Source organism: Lynx rufus, unplaced genomic scaffold (genome assembly GCF_022079265.1).
Source record: "Lynx rufus isolate CCGP_SWC_20201006 ecotype Redwood Valley unplaced genomic scaffold, mLynRuf1.p SCAF_3, whole genome shotgun sequence".
NCBI classification, from domain to species: Eukaryota; Metazoa; Chordata; class Mammalia; order Carnivora; family Felidae; genus Lynx; species Lynx rufus.
The window spans coordinates 1,691,951-1,712,010 of NW_025814845.1; the positions used below are offsets into that span (position 1 = coordinate 1,691,951).

At 54.3% G+C, this 20,060-nt stretch overlaps 1 protein-coding gene and 1 long non-coding RNA gene across 3 annotated transcripts in view; one reads left to right on the forward strand and one right to left on the reverse strand.

Moving 5' to 3' along the window:
• Positions 1–8,424: 8,424 nt before the first annotated feature.
• Positions 8,425–13,348, reverse strand: LOC124520814 (uncharacterized). The gene is made up of 2 exons (XR_006964402.1): positions 13,283–13,348; positions 8,425–9,036 (listed from the first exon to the last, which is right to left on the reverse strand). It is a non-coding gene; the product is annotated as an uncharacterized LOC124520814 (long non-coding RNA).
• Positions 13,349–13,521: 173 nt separating this feature from the next.
• The window catches only part of JAKMIP1 (janus kinase and microtubule interacting protein 1), a 119,385-nt gene continuing 112,846 nt past the window's right edge, over positions 13,522–20,060 (forward strand). Inside the window, exon 1 of one of the 2 annotated variants that reach the window (XM_047091815.1) lies at positions 13,522–13,656. The gene's annotated coding sequence lies outside the window, so the exon portion shown is untranslated. The remainder of the gene's footprint in view (positions 13,657–20,060) is intronic. The other variant, XM_047091816.1, reaches the window with a different exon arrangement.

Here is a 20,060-nt window from a genome sequence, read left to right on the forward strand (position 1 = left end):
TAGAGCCAGACTGCCCCGGGTGCCACGGCGGCCCCGCCCCTCACTCAGCTGCAGACCAGCAGGTGCCTCCCCCCCCCCGGGGTTTGAAGCTAAAACGGGGTGCCTCCCTCAGAAAGATTGGGGATGACTGCACTGTGTTCCAGTTCTCCTCGTTTGATCTCCTGGGGGTGTGTGAGCCCCCACAGGGCTTCTGAAGTAGGGTTCACCTTTGTCCTGTTCCTTATGGTCGTGTGATCCCGGGCAACAGGATTAACCTTTCTGGGTCTCCCATTTCCTGTCCAAATGGGGGCGGCGGTCTGGCTGGCTGGGTTGACGTGGGGATCAGAGTGCGGTCTCCGGGCACGGGAACCACTGAAGCGGCCGTGATGATGAGGGAGTGTATGGTTTAAAAAGTGAATCTTTTGGTTTTGTCCCAAAGCGGCCACCCCAGTTGGAGGCCCTCTGCGTCCTTCCCTAGCTAACAACACCAGGCCAACGAGCTACATAAATAGTCAATGCGTGGGAAAGACAGGCGGAGGGGGTGCGTGTGTGTTGGCTGCTGGGAGTTGTGCACACCTGTGTGAGAAGGTGCCGAGGGCTGCGGGCAGGAGTCCTGAGCTCACCGCGAGTGTAGAGAAGGCCACCCTCCCCCCGGCCACCCTCCGTCATCCGAGCTTCTTTCCTGCTCAGTCGTTAAGCCGTGAAGGCACAGGGCGGGGTCATGGGGGCTGCACTGAGGACCCGCTCAGACCCTACTGGCTGTGCCACCTTGGGCAAGTCACCTAACCGCTCTCTGCCCAGCTCCTTTCTCTGCGATGCTCACGTGAGGAATGTAGCTATGGTTGCTTAAGCTCCCACTCCTGCTGTGAGTTCTCTCCCCGAAGCTGCACAGAACCTCCCTAGGGTAAGGATTATGTGAGCACCTGACAGGCAGGGGCTGAGTCCGGAGGTGGGGGCGGAGGCGGAACTCACGGGGCGGAGGGGAGGGGTCCCGTGCTCCAGAACTCCGGGATTGCTTCCTGGAACACACTGATCCCTGTAATGGAAAGTCGACCTTCCCAGAAGGCCCGTGTGAGGAATCAGTGAGAGGAGGCTTCTCAGTGCCTTTAGTCGAAACAGGTTATCTTGAAGCCAGTAGCAGCCATTAGGGTTGCGGGGATCTGAGGCTCAGGAAGGGACCCCAGGGCGGGCCAGCAGTGGGACCTTGCTGGTCATTGTCATTCTAGCCCTGAACACGGTCAGACAATGTTTCCTTTGCTCTTGCCTTTCTAAGGCCGGGTGGACAGCCCAGGGATCATGGGCCAGCGGGGAGGGGCAGGAACAAAGAGGGGGGCCTGAGGGCCTCGGGCTCTGGGGCAGGGGTGAGGAGCCCTTCCTGTAGGAGGGGGGAGGGGGAGAGCTTGCGGAGAGTGGCCAGGGCTGGTTCAGAAAGACTTGAAAGCAACGGAGTGGGGGCAGGGCCTGGGGCTCAGAGTGAGGGAGCTCCCCCCCCCCCGCCTCCACTGGGGGGGGACCGAGGCTCTGCTCTTGCCTTTGGTATTAGTATTTATTTTCGGAACTGCCACAGGAAATATTTTACTTCTCATTCATCTGTAGAAATGAAATAAATGCCATTTTTCTTAATTGTAACAGTTAACATTTGTTAAGCACCTACCAAGTGCCAGGGTAAACGCCCGGGGGGGGGTGGGCAGCAAGCTGTGGCCCATCAGCCCGCCGCCTGCTTCTGTAAATAAAGCTTTATTGGTACCCAGCCACGCCCACTTGTGCACCTGCTGTCTGTGGCTGCTTTCCTGCTGTGCTGACAGGGTTACCTAGCTGGGGCAGTAAAGCCAGAGACAGTTACTGCCTGGCCCTTTGCGGCTGGAGTGTGCCACCCCCCTGGTCTGTGCTGTCCCTGATTTGAGTTCATTCAGTTCTGGACACAAGCCCAGAGGGAGGTACCTCGCGCCTCTCGTTTTACGGATGGGTACAGCCTGTAGCCTGCCCAGGGTCACAGAGCTGGTACGTGGGGGAGCAGGGATCTGCTCCCGAGCAGCCCACATTATTACTTTTTTGGGGGGGAGGGAATTTGTATTTTTTATTAGCTTCTAATTTGAATTTTACCACGTTTAGAGAATATGGTCTGTATACTATCGATTTTTAAATATTTATTGACAATTAAAATATTTTTTTAAGTTTCTTTCTTTTGAGAGAGACAGAGACAGCACGTCAGCAGAGGAGGGGCAGAGAGAGAGGCAAAGAGAGAGAATTCCAAGTTGGCTTCAGGCTGTCGTCGCAGAGCCCGATGTGGGGCTCGAACTCGCAGAACTGTGAGATCATGACCTGAGCCAAAATCAAGAGTTGGACGGTTAACCAACTGAGCCACCTAGGCATCCCTCTTTTTTTTTTTTTTTTTTTAAATTTTTAATGCTTATTCATCTTAGAGAGACACACACACAGAGTGCAGTGGGGGAGGGGCAGAGAGAGAGGGAGACACAGAATCAGAAGCAGATGCCAGGCTGTCAGCCCAGAGCCCGATGCGGGGCTCGAACCCACAGACTGTGAGATCATGACCTGAGCGGAAGTCAGATGGTTAACCAACTGAGTCACCCAGGTGCCCCCTCCTTTTTTTTTTTTTTTAATTAATTTAAATTCAAGTTAGTTAACATGCAGTGTAGTATTGGTTTCGGGAGCAACCTGGGACCTGATCATTTTTAAAGGATCTTTGTGTTAAATATATATGTAATATTTTTAGTAACGGTTAACACATTAACAGTTAACATATTTCATAACCGGTCAGTGGCGTGGAGTATGTTCACACCGTTGTGCCACCATCACCGCCCAAGTCCAGAACTTTTCCGTCCTCCCAGAGTGGCAGTCCACGTTCTTAACCATGACTCCATGCTGCCTTGTGGGAGTTTTGGAGGAAAAAAGGCAAACGTCAGCGGCGTCCTGACTTTGCACAGGAGGCTTTGGACGGCGGGTTTGCGTTTGAGCGCTGGCTCTGCCATTTACCAGCTGATGGGGGATGAGGCACGTGAACTCCTCTGTACCCCCTACAAGTTGGTGTCCTTGTTTGTAAAGCGGGGACGCCCCCAGTCCCTGTCCCTGGAGATGGCGTGAGGAAATAAAGAGTCGAGGTGAAGGCCCAGCCTCGTGGGGTGGACAGTGGCAATGATGGGGCGCTAGGTCTGTCCTCTCTGTGGCCCGTGGTGCCCCCTTTATCCTTTCCAGGTCCTGGAAGCATCCTCGGGTCCCATCACATGCCTTGAAGCCCCTCCTCCTGGACCTCAGAGGACCCAGATGCCGTGTGGATGAGGCCTCCCGCTGTCCCTTCTACCCCGTGGCCCAGACTTGGCTGGAGGGCCACCTTAGAGAATGAAAGAGGGTTCTGTGTGCGACCGTCCTGACTGCCCATGTGGCAGTAATGCCCTTGTGTGTGCCAGGTCAGGGGCCCCAGTGGCTCTGCCTCGGCTGCATTTTGATTTGGGAGTCCTGGACTGGCCCCTGGTCCCTTCGTCAGAGCTGGGGTGGGGGTTTGTGGAGTGGGACATATCACGAAGGGGTTTCCTGCTTCCTTGGGAGGACAGGCAGTCTGTGAGGATCACAAGGTAGTGGGGGCTAGGAGGGGTCTGGCATATTAGCTCGCTGAGACACGGGGACGCAACCTGGCTTTCCTTTGTCACGTCTCCCCGTTTTGAAAAAGTGGGGCGGCCTTTACACAGCATAGGATTAGCCATTTTAAAGTGTTCCATCCAGTGGCATGTGATGCGTTCGCGAAGTTGTATAACCACCACCTGTATCTGGTTCCAAGACATTTTCGTGGCCTGCGGTGAAAGCCTTGTGCCCGCTAAGCGATTCCTCCCCGCCGCCCCCTCCCTCAGCCCCTGGCAACCACCGGTCTGCCTTGCGTCTCTAAGGATTTGCCCATCCTGGACATTTCGAGTGAATGGGATCCTATGTGAATGTCCTCAGGGTTCATGCAGGTCGTAATGGGGGTTGTCTGTGCTTCAGCACTTTTTATGGGTGAGTAGTATTTCATCGTGCGGACAGACCACATTTTATTCTCCATTCGTCTGTGGATGGGTGTGTGGGTGGTTTCCGCTTGGCGCCTGGTGCGCCCAGCGTTTGAAGCAAGGCTTCGAGTGTTAAGATGCTCTTCCGGGGGCCTTTGCTGCCCAGGTTGTGTTGTCGCCTCTCACTGCCAGTGTCGTCACCGACCCGCTCGGCGGATGCTCCTGGACAGACACTCCACGCTAGCGTGTGCTGGGAGCGGCCGGCCTGGACTTGTTCTTGACCCGAGAATGGCTTGCTGGCTTCCCATTTTCCAAGCCGGTGTGTGGGAGTGCCCTGCGGCGGGAGGGGTGGCAGGGGGGGCCGCCCGAGTCGCCCCAGAGAGGCTGCTGACGCGGCGCTGGGAGCCCGGGCACCTTTCTGTTGGTTCCTGGAACGTGCTGGCCTCTTCCTGCCCAGAGGTTTTTGTGTGCTGCTTGCCGTCTGGCGTGCTCTTCCCTGCCCTCGCCAGAACGGTTTTCTGAGCCTCCACATCTTGGGTTAAATTTTCCCCTCCTCGGAGACGTCTTCCCTGTCCATCCCGGGTAGATGCCCGCCTCCCCTCTGCTATTTCCCCTCCCCTGCACTCTGTTTTCTTCTGAAGTCATCACCATCTGAAGTGTTTTTTCCTCATTTATGATCATCCCCCCGCCCCCCCTCAATGAGCTGGGGGGGCAGGGAAGCACCACAGGACAAGAACCTTGCCTGACATGTTTATGCTCATCTTTCAACACAGGGTATTGGCGCACAGTAGGTGCTCAGTAAATAATTGCCTGTTGCTTAGAGTCCGATGTAACTTAACTTCCTGATTCCAGGCATCAGGCTCTGTGTCCTAAAACACATTTCTTCTGAGCATCACTTCCTTTCTTAGTCAACACGGAGACCATCCGGTGTCCCTACCTCTTGGGGTTGGTGTGAAGGTCAGAAATAACCTGTGCAGCCTTCCCAGGGCTGTGCTGGGCTGTAGTAGGTACTTGGCAACCCGTGCTGCTGTTGGCGGAAGTTGGAGACGTGGTCACGGTGTTTGCGCAGGAGTCTCCCTATGCTGGGTGCCCTGTACGCGTGCTCGCCCAGAGGTGGGCAGGGGACTCCTGGAGCCAGGCTCCCTGCCACTCGCCACTCGGAGCTGTTGAGCCCTGAAGCGTGGCTCCTCTGGACCGACCTGCTGGCGAGTGAAAACAGGTTTCTAAGACGTTGTATTGGCGGAGGGTGTAAATGATCTCAGTAAAAAACTTTAACAGTCATCATGCATTGAAATGATACTATTCTGGATCTGTTGGGCCCAATGAAATGTATTATCAAAATTAGTCCCATTTGTTTGTTTGTTTGTTTGTTTGTTTTTTTAAGTGGCAACTAGAAAAAAACTGCAGGTGGGGCTCGCATGGTATTTCTTTGGGGGCAATGCTGCTGTAGACCCTAATCTCCTTGAGGGCAGGGGCCAGGCTCAGGGTACCCTGCCTCTGCCATCTCTGAAGTACATGTCCCTAGGCAAGTTAATTAAATGTTGTTGTGCTTCAGTTTCCTCCTCGTAAACAAGCAGTCGGGTCTGATGACAAGCAGTGACAGTGCACATTTGAGGGCTTCCTGTGTCTCCTGGGAAGGAGCGAGAGCCCCAGTAAGAGGAGGTGTGGCAAGGGCCCTGCCCACACCAGCCTTCACTCTGGGGACGCAGAGACCCATGCAATCGAAATAGAACACGGACCCAGTCCCTGAGAGCGATTGTTCCCCGAAGAATCCAAGGAAGAAGGCGCCGTGGACTTCATACTGCCACGAGAGCCGGGTCTCTGGGTGGGAGGATCTCCATCCAGGGATGGATCTCCGCCCAGCCTGGTCCATAGCAGGTTCTTCCTAACTGGCAGCCGAGATGACTACTCTGGGACGGCTCAAGAGCATTGGGCCACTCTGCTAAGATGAACCTCCACTTGATGGCTCTGGCCTTTTTAATCCCAATGCATGTAATCACCACATCGGGATTTTGCTGCTGTTCTCTGAAGATTTTGCAACCTCACCTTTATTTTCCATGGCTCCTGAATGCAAGACTCGCATCCCAGCAGCTTACTCACGGCCAGCTCTGATTGGACAAGTACCTGATCGGCCAGCTCTGATTGGACGAGAGCAGCTGATCGGCCAGCTCGGATTGGACAAGGGCAGGTGATCGGCCAGCTCTGATTGGACGAGAGCAGCTGATCGGCCAGCTCTGATTGGATGAGAGAAGCCGATCAGCCAGTTGTGATTGGTTGAGGGCAGCTACTTCTCCGGGTGTGGCACAGCGGCCCTCTTGCTGTATATATTGCTTCTGCTCCATACCCCATCTCCATGGATTTTCTGCCAGACCTGGGAGGGAGAATGGATTTTGTCCCCAGTCCAGCCAGGAACCAGTAGGGAGACCAGTCACATCACCCCTGGAAGCTCTGGTGTCCTACGGGTGGGTCACCCCATACCCGTCAGGAGGTGTGTGTGCTCCACATGGACAGATGCCCAGAAGAGCTTTGTTTCAGTTCTGCAGAGGTCTCCTAACGTTGTCCTCCTAGTTGTCCACAGGCACCGCTGGCCTGCAGGTGCCTGGCATTGTACTGCCTTCTGGGCTGGGGGGTTGAGCGTGGAGACCCAGGGTAGGTGAAGGAAGGCGCCAGAGTCTTCCTTTCCAGCCCCCACTGGGCCGGCACCACCTCAGTGCTGCGGAATGAGTGAATTACCTGAGGTTGCACAGGTAGAAATGGGAGTGGTGGGCCTGCTCTGGCTACTTCTACAGTTGCTGATTATATATGAAAAGTGTGCAGAGGCCTCATGTAGGCGTTCAAAGCTCGCGTGGACTGCCCCCAACTCAACTGCCGGCATTTACCCCAGCGGACTGCACCTACCCCCTAAGCACTGCTCTCTCTTCAGATCCTTGTTTGCCAGCTGCCTCTGCCTGGAATGGCTCCCCATGGCCTGCCTGTGACCTCCGCTTGCTTCATGGCCTGGTGGGCCCACCTGGATGTTTCTTCCTCCATTCTCCCCGGGCCCCCAGGAGAGACCTGTTTGCTTACTCTCCAAGTTCAGATTGAGTGAATGAAGTCACCGCGGTTGGATTAAGACAGGAACGGCCTGGAAGCAGAAAGAATGCACCAAAGGGGCTTCTGCTCATCCCAATTTTGCCAGCATGGTGTGGCCCGCTCCTGCCTCCCTCTCCTCCCACGCTTTCAGTAGGGCGTGTGGCCAGCTACACCATCTGCCCACGGTTCCTGACTGAACCAGGCTTTTGCACAGGCTGTTCCCTCTGATCGATTTGCCCATTAGCTTTTCCTGTCCTCATCCACCCGGGGAACATCTTCCACTTGTGCTTGGGATCCATCATCAACCTTATTTCCTCCAGAAAACCTTCCCTGATGTACGTACCCTCTCCCCTTCCCCAGGCCAGGTCAGTCGTGTCCCTAGGGCTCCTGCTGCCCTAAGCATCCTTCTGTTACTGCCCTGGACATAGTATTGCAGCTGTCAGTGACTTATCTGACTCTTCCATTAGACAGAAGTCTCCAGAAAGTTCTGGGAGGCTTGACATGCCATCTGATTCATAGTGGGATTCCCAGAACCTGGGTGGGGCACACAGTAGGCAGTCAATAGGTTTTTGGCCCTTAGTCTCACAGATCCCAGTAATGTCAGTGTTGGGAGGGGCCTCAGCAGGGAGGTGGTAGGCTCTCCTCTCTCTTGCTTGTGTTGGGTCCACTCGGCCCTTAACTAGCCTCACTCCGCTCTCTGCAGCAGTCACCCCTAGTGACTACCCTGCAAACCTTAGATCCTGCAGAACTCGGGGCTGAGATACCCCAGTGGTTCTGTTAGCCCAGAGATGACACTGGGGAGCCTCTCTCGCTCCTCCGGAAAGTCTCCTTCCCTTGCACGCAGGGCTTTCGCTGTCTTACAGTGCAGCCTGCTTTTGGTTTAGGACAACAAATATGTTAGAAAGCTGTTCTCCAGAGTCCGAAGCATCCTCTCATGTTTACTGAAAGCTGTATTTCTTGTTAAGTTGTCCCGGTCTCACCCTTTATCCCAAACCTGCGCCTCAGGATGCACTTTGGAAGGCGTGGCTTCTTTTAGGAAGTTGGCAGAACTGCTTCCTGGGTCAGGGCGGCTGGGTGAGGGAGCTCATTAAGTCGGGCAGTAATTGGGTTTCTGCAACAAGCTCGGGGTGCTTCATGGCTTGGGGCTAGGTGTTCTTTTTGTCAACCAGATACTTGATTTTGAACCAGGACCTGGATGCCTACAAATTGTGCCAAATCTGTTTAAGCCTTCTGGCAAATGGACTCTTTAGTGACATTTGTCTCTCCCTGGAATGTGACAGTCACCCAGGATGAGCCCCATTTATGACAGCCTGGGCATTTTAGATCCCCTGAGACTTCTACAAGGGTAACTGAAAACAAATGCAAGACACTTCAGACCAAAGACACAAACAAGTTTTATGGCTGGGCAGGATATTGGAACTGGGGGGTACTCCAGCAAGAAGATGGGAGGAGGGGTGCCAAGTGCCCCAAACCTCAGGTGTTGACAACATAGATTGGGGATTTGGGATCTCACAGTTCACAAGCTCCTGGGTTACAGCCTCCCTTCATGTTTTTTGGTGAACAGAGAGCTTAGTAGGTAAACTAAGAGGTCAAATGATCAGGAGGTTGGGGTGTAAGTTACTTAGGGCAGGATGTGGGCTGATCACTTCAGATGGGGTGTTCACTGTGGCAGGTACAAAGGGACTTCTGCTCACTAGACCCTCGTTAGCATCTGCAAGAGCAATGCCACGGCATTTGAAAATACCCATGTTGTGGACTTGTGAATTCAACCAGCCCTTCCCACTTTGGTTTGAAGCACTGAGCCATTACCACACTTGTAGTTGCTATGTGTCAGGAAGATGACTCCCAAAATATTGCGAATGGCCCCATCCCTTCTCCTTGTGAGCAGGTCAATTTGTAGCTTCAACTCCTCTGATTCAGGAAGTTGATAGTAGACATTTCTTTAGATGGTGTCCCGTGACTATTGGACAAATAATCGACGTGCTCCTGTCTGCTGGAACCAGAGAGAAGAAATCATGATTTTTTTTGAAAATGAGCCATTTAAGAAACTGAAAATTGTCAGAGAGGTCATTTTGTTATCTGAATTAAAAATAATTAGCCCTTTGAAGTTCTTGCTCTACCTTTTATGCCAAACCCAGTGTCTGATTCACTTAATACAAGAGAATGCAGTAAAGGAGGAGCAGAGGAACCAAAAAGACATGAGATCTACAGAACACAATAAGTAAAATGGCAGACATGAACTCAACTATACAAATAGTAATATTAAACGTGAATGGGTTAAACAATCCAATCAAAAGGCAAAGACTGTCAGAACATATAAAAAATGATCTAACGATACACTGTCTACAGGAGACACACGTCTTTGGATTCAAAGATAAAATAGATTGAAAGTACAAGATTGAAGAAAGATCTGTCATGTGAAGAGCAAAACCATAAGACAGCTGGAGTGGCTGTACTGATATTATATAAGATAGACTTAAAAATAGAGATACAGAGGGACATTTTGTAATGGTAAATGGGTCAATCCATCAAGAAGATATAAACAATCACAAACATATATGCACCTAACAGAGCGTCAAAATCCATGAAGCAAAACCTGACCGAAATGAAAGGAGAAATAGATAATCCCACAAGACATAGTTGGATACTTAAATACTCCACTTTCAATAATGGATAGAACAACTGGATAGGAGATCGGCAAGGAAATCGAAAACTTGAGCAACCCCGCAAACCGACTAGGCCTACCAACACCATCAGAATGTGTATTCTCAAGTGTACATGGATCGTTCTCTAGGACAGACCATAGGCTCAGCCATAAAACAGCCTCAATGCATTTAAAAGTATAGAAGAAAAAATGCAACCTATGCTTTCTGACCACAAGGCAATGACGTTAGGAGGCAATACCAGCAAACAGTGCCTGGCCTGTAGCTGATGCTCTGCTCCCCTCTTGTCAGCCTGACATCCCAGACCTCCACTTGTCCTTCCCATCTCATCCTTCATCACTCTCAACACCTTTACTTCCTGGCCAGACCAAGCCACTGACTTCTCCAACTGCTGTGTCCAGCTTCCCTGTGTTTGCTCATGCTGCCCCGCTTTCTGGAAGCCCCATTCCACTGCCTTCCTCACCCCCATCCCATCTCCCAAGTTTGCATCCTGCTCTTCCTGCCTTCCATGAACATCTGCCTTAGCAAGCCACAGTGAGGAGGGTACATAAGGAACTGACCAGAGCGGTGGTTCTCTAAGTGGGGTCCTGGACCAGCAGCATCAGCATTACCTGGGGGCATTTTAGAAATGCACATCCTTGGGGCACCTGGGTGCCTCAGTCGGTTAAGCGTCCGACTTTAGCTCAGGTCATGATATCGCGGTTTGTGAGGTCGAGCCCCGCGTCGGGCTCTGTGCTGACAGCTCAGAGCCTGGAGCCTGCTTCGGATTCTGTGTCTCCCTCTCTCTCTGCCCCTCCCCCTGCTCATGCCCTGTCTCTCTCTCTCTCAAAAATAAATAGTCATTAAAAAATGCACATTCACAGGCCCCCACCCTGAGCTACCGGGTCAGAAACACTGGGTTGGGGTCTGGCAGCCTGGCTTTTAACAAACACTGGGAAGTTCTGACACTCCCTCCAGCCTGAGAACCAGGGCAGGAAGGGCTTGTCCCCACTTTTCCCGAGGGTACGTGTGGAGCGTCAGCCGCATGCTGGGCACTTGGGTCCTGCTGTCTCAAAGCACACTGAGCAAGCACGATAATCATAGTTAATCACAGAACAATGCAGCAGCCTTACCTCCCTCTAGATCTGTTTTCCCATTTGTAAAATGAAATGTTTCCAAAGAAAAAAAAGTTGTAGGGGCACCTGGGTGGCTCAGTGGGTTGAGCATCGGACTCTTGATTTCGGCTCAGATCGTGATCTCAGGGTAGTGAGATTGAGCCCCGTGTTGGGCCGTGTGCTGACAGCACGGAGCCTGCGTGGGATTCTCTCTCTCTAACTCCCCCTCCCCCTGGCCCTCCTCCACGTTCGCACACATGTGTGCACTCTCTCTCAAAATGCATAAAAACACTTAAATTTTTACAAACAGCTACGCTGTAATGTGGTCAAATATACAAAGCAGGGCCATGACGGCTTATTACCGCATGCATTTTATGACCTTGAACTTACAACTCTTACTGGTTCTAAGGTCAGTCCGTGAGAACAGGGAGGTTGATCTGGTGAAGAAGATAGCTTTCAGAATGAAAAACTTGGGGTGACAGTTGTGGTCTTAACAGCTGTGGCATCCACGGCGTTGCCAGGCTTTTGTTGTGGTTGGGAAAACATTCTGCGTTTCGAGAAGCCTCATATGCCACGTTGGCCACGGGTTAGGGTTTTGTCAGGAAGTTGCCTTGCGCTTGACCGGGGGTGACAGGGGAGGCCGTGCAAAGGCCTGCACAGAGCCGAGTGTTCTCCTGGCAGCTCGGGTCCACGCAGCGGGTTAACATCTGGTGTGCAAGTCATTTGAGTTTGTGTGCTGTGTGGCTGAAAATGATCACGCCTGAAAAGACAGAATCAAACACGCGTGGCTCCAGACCCCTGATCCCTGACCCCCGAGCGTCCTCGAGGGGCACCAGGGCTCCGTGGCACGGGGTGTGTGATCCAGGCCCCCGTCGTCACCTCCCAACCCCCTGACGTGCTGATGGTCCTGCTCCGTTTTAGACACTGGCCACTGTCGCTTCACGGGTGCCTGTGCCTGTGTGTTGTCATCTGGCCGTGCGACTCATGTTTGGTTCTTTGTTGGGTCTTAGGCTCCGAGTGTCCCACGTGGCCCAGGCTGGGACCTGGGAAGGCGGAGCCCAGCCGAGCAGGAAGAAGAGTGCGTTAGGGCCAGCCCTCGCTTCGCCTCGTCCCTGGGAGCAGACCCGGGGGGTCCAGTGCCCTCCTGGGAGGCTGTAGGTCCTGCCGGCCCACTGCTTCTGCATAAAGGCCTCGAGTTTTCGGGTGTTTGGGAAGAACAACAACCACGCCAAGGAGGATGATATCTCCCTGAAGTGACACCTGGCCGTGTCACTCCTCTACTTAGCGGGCTCCCCGTGGCCCAGGATGAAGTGCACGCTTCTTGTCATCACATCCGCGACCTCTCCTGATGCCCCTGCTTTTACCGGCTGTCTTAGCTCAGGCTGTCATGACAAAAATACTATAGAATGGGGGGCCCAAAACGATGGAAAAGGAATTACTCCTGGTTCTGGAAGCTGGGAAGCCCAAGGTCAGGCTGCCAGCCATTTTTTTTAATGTTTATTTATTTTATTTATTTTTGAGACAGAGAGAGAGAGAGAGAGAGAGAGAGAGAGAATGAGCAGGGGAGGGGCAGAGAGAGAGGGAGACACAGGATGCGAAGCAGGCTCCAGGCTCTGAGCTGTCAGCCCAGAGCCCAACGCAGGGCTCGAACCCACGAACTGCGAGATCATGACCCGAGCTGAAGTCGGACGCTCAACCGACTGAGCACCCCCCCAGGTGCCCCAGGCTGCCGGTCAATTTTGACGTGAGCTCTCTTCCTGCCTTCTTACTGTGTGCTCGTGAGGGGGCAGGAGAGGGACAAAGCAAGCTCTCTTGTGTCTCTTCTTACAAGGGCACTCATCCCATCCTGAAGTCCCCATCCCTTAAAGTCCCCAAAGGCCTCATCTCCAAATGCCAACACACTGGGGATTAGGGCTCCAACATACGAATTTGGTGGGACACAAGCAGTCTGTAACACTGACGCCTACCTTAGGGACCCTGTGCCTTCCCTGAGCTTGCCAGGCCCCCTTCCCTCCTCCTGACTCTCTACATCTGTGCCTTCTTCCTGGCACTGCCCTTCTGCTGCCTCTGGAGGTGGCCTCAGTCTCACGTCCTTGGGCGCCTTCCTGACCCCCGGGCCCCTGCACGTCTTTCTGTGACGGCCTGGAGCACACTGTGGGGCTGTCATCTTTCATAGTCTCCCTTGCTCACTGGCCGCAGCTCAGGACCCAGGTGGGGTCCGTGTTTGCGGCTTCGGTGCCCGGCCCGGGGCCAGCAAATGTGACACCTGATGAAGTCATCCTTGACCACCTTCCTCCCCGACTCAGCTGGCAGTCACCTGTCAGGGAGTAGCCCGACAGTAAGTACACCTTAATCCAAGCCCCCCCCCCACACCCTGTAATTAGTGTCCCTCTTTGAGCCCCTGGTCTCTTTCTGCCTGTTTCATCCCCGCACCCCCCCCCCACACACACCCCACCGTCCCCTTCATTTCTAGAGTCACCTTCTTGAGAGAAGCCAGGACACAGGCTCTGCGTCCCCTCCCTGCAGCTTTGGGCACACAGCAGGCACTTGGTAGGTGACTGTCGAAGAGCGCCCCAGGCACAGCACGCCACGTTGGGTGGCTGCTGTAGAAAGGATGTGGAAACCACAAACGAAATCGGCTTGAAAGTCACTGGTCGCCTCTGCTTGTTCCTGGCAGTGTGATTGCCTGTCAGCCCTGTGACTCATTTCAGCAGAGGTGGGACAGAGACGACCTGACAGCTGGGGCCTTTTCTGGGACTTCTTGAGGGCACTTTGCACCCCAGTAAAGAGGTGATTCCAAAATGGAGCAGGGGCTTTGCCAAAGGCCAGCAAGCGGCAGTTGAAAGAGCAAAGGTAGGGACTTGAGCAAATCCGTTACTCGCTTGAGGTTGAACTTCTGTCTCCGCGAAATGAGGAGGATGACATGTGTCTCCCCGGGACCTTGTGAGTGCTGGGAGTATGTGTGTAAAGCACCTGATGCCAGGGGGCCGCAGCCTTCTCCCCCCAGGTGTGCAGAACAGCCAGGCTCAGCCCTCTGCTCCATCAGTGTGGTTCCTCTGGCCCTCCTTTGGACGAGGTGATGTCTGGGTCACCCTCGTGGCTCTAGCCTCAGGCTGGGACCCACGTAGCAGAGCGGGTAAGAGCATAGACACCACAGCCAGATCACCTGCTCGTCTTCCCACCCCTATTTGTTGGCTGGGTCACCTTGGCCGAGTAACCTCACCCCTTCCCGCTGGAATGCTAAAATGGGGACACTGACAGCACCATGTCTGAGGGCTGCGGAGTAGTAGATAATTTGGAAAGTTTGGGAAAGTTTCTGGCACGCCGTGACGGCCGCGTGAGCGGGGACTGTAGTTATTATCACTTGGTGCATATTTGTTGAATTGTGTTGAGTTCTGTCTGCCGGGAGAGGATGTGGGTATTGCCACGATGCTTTGCTTTTCTTAAAGCCCGGGTATCAGTTCCCATTGCCTGTCCCCACCTCAGATTTTTCTCTCCCATTCAGTATTTGTAAGGTTCTCCAGTGAAAAGTTAAAGAAAACAGAAAGGTCCACACGCGCAGAATGTTCTACAGGAAGTTTCCTCATGTTCTTGTAAATGCTGATAAAAACTCTCAAACCCGCTCTTTGATGGGAGTTTTGCGACGTGGGTTTTGAATGGGAGTAGCAATTTTATCGGGCATATGTTTGTGTTTGTGGGTGTGTCTGGTGGGAAAGTGAAGTCGGTGGCTTTCTGTTGCTACTGGAAGCTTTTCATGGACTGGAATATTTTGAAACTGTAGCTTTATGGAAGCGTTGAGGCTAATTCAGCGGTATTTAATTTGCTGTCAATATGCTTTGCTCTGGGAGGGTGATGGCACAGTGACCCTGGCTGTTCCTCCCTAAAAATGTGCTTGGGTGCCTTCTGAGACTGTGCCTGGCACGGTACTAACTCCTGGGGATAGAAAGCAAACCGACACACTTCCTTGGGCAGCTGGGAAGTGGCCTCAGAGGCAGACGGATGTGGGTTCGAGTCCTGACTCTGCCACTCACACGCTGCGAAGACGGGGCAAGTGAGTTCACCTCTTTGAGCCTCAGTTTCCTCATCTGCCAAACGGGGATGACCCTGTTACGTGTTTCACAGGTTTTGAGGCTGGGTTGAGATGGGCACGCCCAGCACGTTACCTGGCCGAGTGTGGGCTCTTAGAAAGGGCCGATCTTGTCTTAGTTGCTGCTTGGGGCTGGGGGCAGCAGTGACGTTCTGAGAGACCCAGGCCCCCTGACCTGGGGCTGCCCCCCAGGCCACTTCCTTTCCTTTGCTCTCCACCTGGCAGAATGGGCAGGGTCACTGCAGAGGAGATGCCTGTGTCTGAGGGTGAGAGAGGCCTGGTTTCCTGTGGGCTTGTGGCTTTGTCCTATTGATGGCACCTGCCGGGGTTTCTGGCATGCCTAGGAGCAGGTGGTGGGGGCTTGGGGGAGGGTCCTCCGTGGGCTGGGCTTCCTGTCCGGGTGTGTTCAGTCCACCTCTCAGCCGTTGGGTGTACCGAGTGCCCCCCAGGCAGGTCCCTTATGTGCCTCTGTGGGCCTCTCCAGCACTGTGCAGGAGGGCGGGAGATGGCAGAGCCTTCCAGCAGTCACAGGAGGTGAGCCGTGGGGCCTCAGGAGGCCACCTTGCCCTCACCCACGCACAGGGGGCCTGGTGGGCGGGCTCAGTGAGGGCCGCCTGGGAGGCTGAGGTTTGGGCAGCGGGTCCTTCCAAAAGCAGCAGCCTCACGTGGACCCCCCCCCCCCCTGCAAGATATCATTGCTTAAAAAAAAAACAGGGGCGCCTGGGTGGCTCAGTGGGTTATGCCTCTGCCTCTTGGCTTCAGCTCAGGTCACACTCTCACCGTTTGGTGAGTTTTAGCCCCACATGGGGCTCAGCGCCGACAGCGTGGAGCCTGCTTGAGATTCCTCTGTCTCTGCCGCGCCCCCACTAGCGCTGTCTCTGCTTCTCTCAAAATGTGTAAATAACAACTTAGAAAAAAAAGAAAAAAAAAACACATTCGATAAGCACCATCCTTTTTTTCTTCCCGCTCGTTTGTGCGTGTTTTAGATTTTACTGGGGTCGCGCTGTGCCAACTTGGTAACCCGGCCTTTTCTTTGACTTTATTTATTTTTTTTTTAAGTTTATTTATTGATTTTGAGAGAGAGCACAAGTGAGTGGGGGAGGGGCAGAGAGAGAGAGAGAGACAGAGAGAGAGAGAGAATCCCAGGGAGGCTTCATGCTGTCAGCACACAGCCTAATGCAGGGTTCTAAACATGATCTCAAACTGTGAGATCGTGACCTGAGCCGAAGTTAAGAGTCAGATGCTCAACCGACTGAGCCACCCAGGTGCTCCTGGGCCTTCTTTTTAAACATCGCAGCCCGGGTCGAAGGCTTCCTGGCTTCTCCCTGCGCTGGCCTTGGATGCTGGGCATCTCCAGGGCTGGGGGCGGGACTGTTGGTGTGGACAGGAAGCGGAAGGGGAGGAGTCAGCTCGGCTGATCCAGGCGGTAGCCGGAAGTGAGGCAAAGCGGAAGTGGGGGCGGGGTTGGGGCTGAGGAGTGAGGGTGAGCCTCGGCACCCCGGAGGCCAGGTTATCCCTGGCGTGAGGAGGCCTGGCAGGGGTGGGGAGGAGAGGGCCGGCCGGCAGCGCCGGGGGCTCGGAGGCACGAGGGAGCTAGGTGCTTCCCAGGCGCGGCCAGGATGGTGGCCCCGACGTGGGTGGTGGCCCTGATGTTCCAGGGGAGGCAGCCGTCGTTGTTCCCCGGGTCGGGCTGCGGAAGAGGTTGCTTCGCGTCAGAGCCTGCAGTGGTTGTCCGAACTCACTTAATCCATGCCACAGCGTCAGGAGGCGGGAGCGCCTCCGGCTCAGGTGGCAGGACCGGATGCACGTCCTACAGTCAGTAAGGGACGGAGCCATCAGTCAAGTCCAGGCTTTCTGGGGAGGCATCGTGGTGATCATGGAGGGCTTCCTGGAGCAGGTGGTGCTGTGGCTCATAAAGCTTCACCAAGCCCCGTGTGACACCAGGGTATAGGCAGATTGCGGGACGGGCAGTGAAGAGTCGGGGTCCCGTGGGGATTAGACACCCCCACCCTCGGCGCCCTGTCCCATCTGTACAATGGGGAGATGGGACCAGATGGCCTTTTGAAGTGTCCCTTCCGAGTCTGGAGCTCACTTCTCCACGTCAATGTTTGCTAAATATTTTTCCCTTTAGGAAGCCTGTCGTCTGACTGCCAACGCCCCCTCTCTCCCCACGCTCCCTGTGTGGTTTCAGGGTTGTCAGTGGGTGTCCCGGCGGCGGCGATCACTATTCATGACCACAAGGGCTGGAAAGACTCTTATCTCTTTCTGGCCACCCAGGCTGCGGATGCGGCGAGAAGGTTCACCCTGTAGGCGGTGCCATGAAGCAGGCCCCGGAGCCGGACAGAGCTGCGTTCCACCCCCTGCTTTTCCTGCATGTTCCGTGGAAACCTGGGCCCCATCAGTCCACCTCCGAGAGCCTCAGTTTCCCCATTTGTAAACTGGGAGGTATTGTCTTCCAGCCCTTAATTTCCTCGGCCCCCGCCCCCCATCCCGAGTGGGTCAGGGTGACGTGGAACAGTCGTGCTTCTCATTTTCTGCCGAAAGCCAGTCCGGCAACAAGAGTAATAAGGAGCCGGGCCAGTGTTTGGAGAGGTACAAAAATAGGTCCCCATGTACAACACCACTGCACTCCAGCTTTAGGAATTCTTCCCTGTCCCCTGCACTTGGGCTGTAGGTCCTGTCTGGTTCTGCCTCCCAAGATGTCTTTATCCATTGCTTACCTCTGTCCTCTTCTCCCGTCACGAGATGAGGACACAGCTTCAGCACTGCCTCTGCCTCCGGGGGTGGGGGTGGGGGTGGGGGGGCTCCAGGCAGCCCTCCATGTGGACCCTGAGCAACTGATCTGAAATGCACAGGTGTCCAACGTTTTCCTCCCTGGCATAAACCTCTCCATGGCTCCCTGCTGGGCTCGGGGTCACGTTCAAGCTCTTTAGGGATTTATAGTCCTCCCTCCCTCCCACCAGGCGTTCATTCACGCCAGGGCAGAACTGCCTTGTTCATCTCTCTATCTTTATGTTTTTCACATTTATTCATTTTTGAAAGGCAGAGAGAGACAGAGCGCGAATGGGGGAGGGGCAGCGAGAGAGGGAGACACAGACTCTGAAGCAGGCTCCAGGCTCTGAGCGGTCAGCACAGAGCCCGATGCGGGGCTCGAACTCACAAGCCATGAGATTGTGACCTGAGCTGAAGTCGGACGCTCAACTGACTGAGCCTCCCAGGCGCCCCTCATCTCTGTGTCTTTAGTGCCTGGGAAAGTATCTGGTGCTTCGTAGCTCCTCGGTGGTAATAAATGGTAATGAGGCCGTTTGTTGTCTGTGGAGGAGGGAGGGTACCTCATCCACTATGAGGCACGTCGGTGGTCGTTCTGTGCATGTCAGTATCACCATCTCTTGCATGGATGAGGAAACTGAGGTTCAGAGAAGATAGGGGTCTCGATGGGATTCAAAATGATCATTAAGTAAATATACGCGTACCCTTTAAGCATCTGTTACTTTAATCGGAAAGCAAAAGTCTGAGCCCTGAATCCAGAGTCTTTCTAGGTTCAGAGAGAGCCAAGGATCAACAGGCACGCGGCAGGGGCGGGCCGGGTATGGTCTCGGGCAGCGTCCGTCTGCCTGGACCTGCCTCGCGCCAGCCGCTCTGGGTGAGTCCTCAGCTGAAATCAGGCCACCAGCATCATCACCCGTGCGTAGCGATTCCCCGATGCAGTGACAGTGAGATGCGTGTGGGACTCTTTATCCCTTATATCTGCTGATTTCTAGTCCTTACCATTTTCCCACCCTCAACATAAAACTGTTTTTTTTTTTTTTAAATTTTTTTTTCAACGTTTATTTATTTTTGGGACAGAGAGAGACACAGCATGAACGGGGGAGGGGCAGAGAGAGAGGGAGACACAGAATCAGAAACAGGCTCCAGGCTCCGAGCCATCAGCCCAGAGCCTGACGCGGGGCTCGAACTCACGGACCGCGAGATCGTGACCTGGCTGAAGTCGGACGCTTAACCGACTGCGCCACCCAGGCGCCCCATAAAACTGTTTCAAAGTGAAGGTCTTGCGAAAAGATTCCCACCACCCTCCGAACCACTGTCAGTGTTCTTTCCGGCCTCGTCCGGAGGTGGTGTGGATGGAGAAAGATGAGTGTCAATGAAACATTTTGCTTTCTACGTAGAATGAAGGGAGGTCGCTTAGTTGTGCCCTGGTTCTCTCACTCCTGAGCTGAGTGACCTTGGGCGAGTTCCTCAACCTCTCTGAACCTCCGTGGCCTCAGCCGTCCCCTAGAGGATTCACCCACCCGCCGGGGTTGCTGTTCTCTGAGGTTGGTTTGGCGGGCGAGGAGGGCTTGAGCCGATCTGCAGTAAAGGGAGAGGGGAGGCAGGGAGCAGACGAGGAGGGGCCTCATCCAGGCCCAGAAGTGTGGTTTTCACTCTGAGGGCAGTAGGGAGCCCACGGTGTGAATATATTTCGCTGTTCTCTAACTCTTCGAGAAGTAGTAATGGCCAGGATCCAGGGACCCTGAATCAGGACTCTGCATGGTTCAGGGTGACCGTGGATGAGGGGAAGGTGGGTGGGGGGGCTGCATGGGGTGGGGCAGAGGGTGAGGAGGTGGCCAGTGGGGACACACTGTAGAGGGAGGCAAGAGAAACCAGCCCTCTGCAGGGAGATGGGTGTCGTGGTCTAGTTGGGAGTCAGAGGGGTCGGAATGGAGACAAGGGTTTGGGCCACCAGTGGCTGGGGCTTTGCGTTTCTGGGAGCCCTTTCAAGAGAGCCTGGGGGTAGGCTGGACGCACGCTGCACTTGCCCCTGGGGCCCTCGGGGAGGCGCTGCGGGCCTGTTGATGGGACACTGAGGCCCATGCAGCTGTGTGACTTCTCCAGAGTGACTCAGCAGGTTGAGAGCTCTGAGCCCCGGGTCCCTGCTTTTCTGCACTGTGGCCTGACTGGTCTCCTCTGCCAGCTCCCAAGGACAGAGGGGACTCCACAGTCAGGCGTGAGGGCGTGTGGCTTGTGTTTTCTCAGACCAGGAGCCAACGACCAGGGTCCGGCGTCAGCTGAAGATTCGTAATCCTCTCCCTCTGTGCCCAGAACCCCTTCCGGCTGCTCTGCCCTATTGTCAGAGGTTCTTCTTTACCCGATGATGCTTATTAATCTCGATTATCGTCATGTTTTCCTTTTC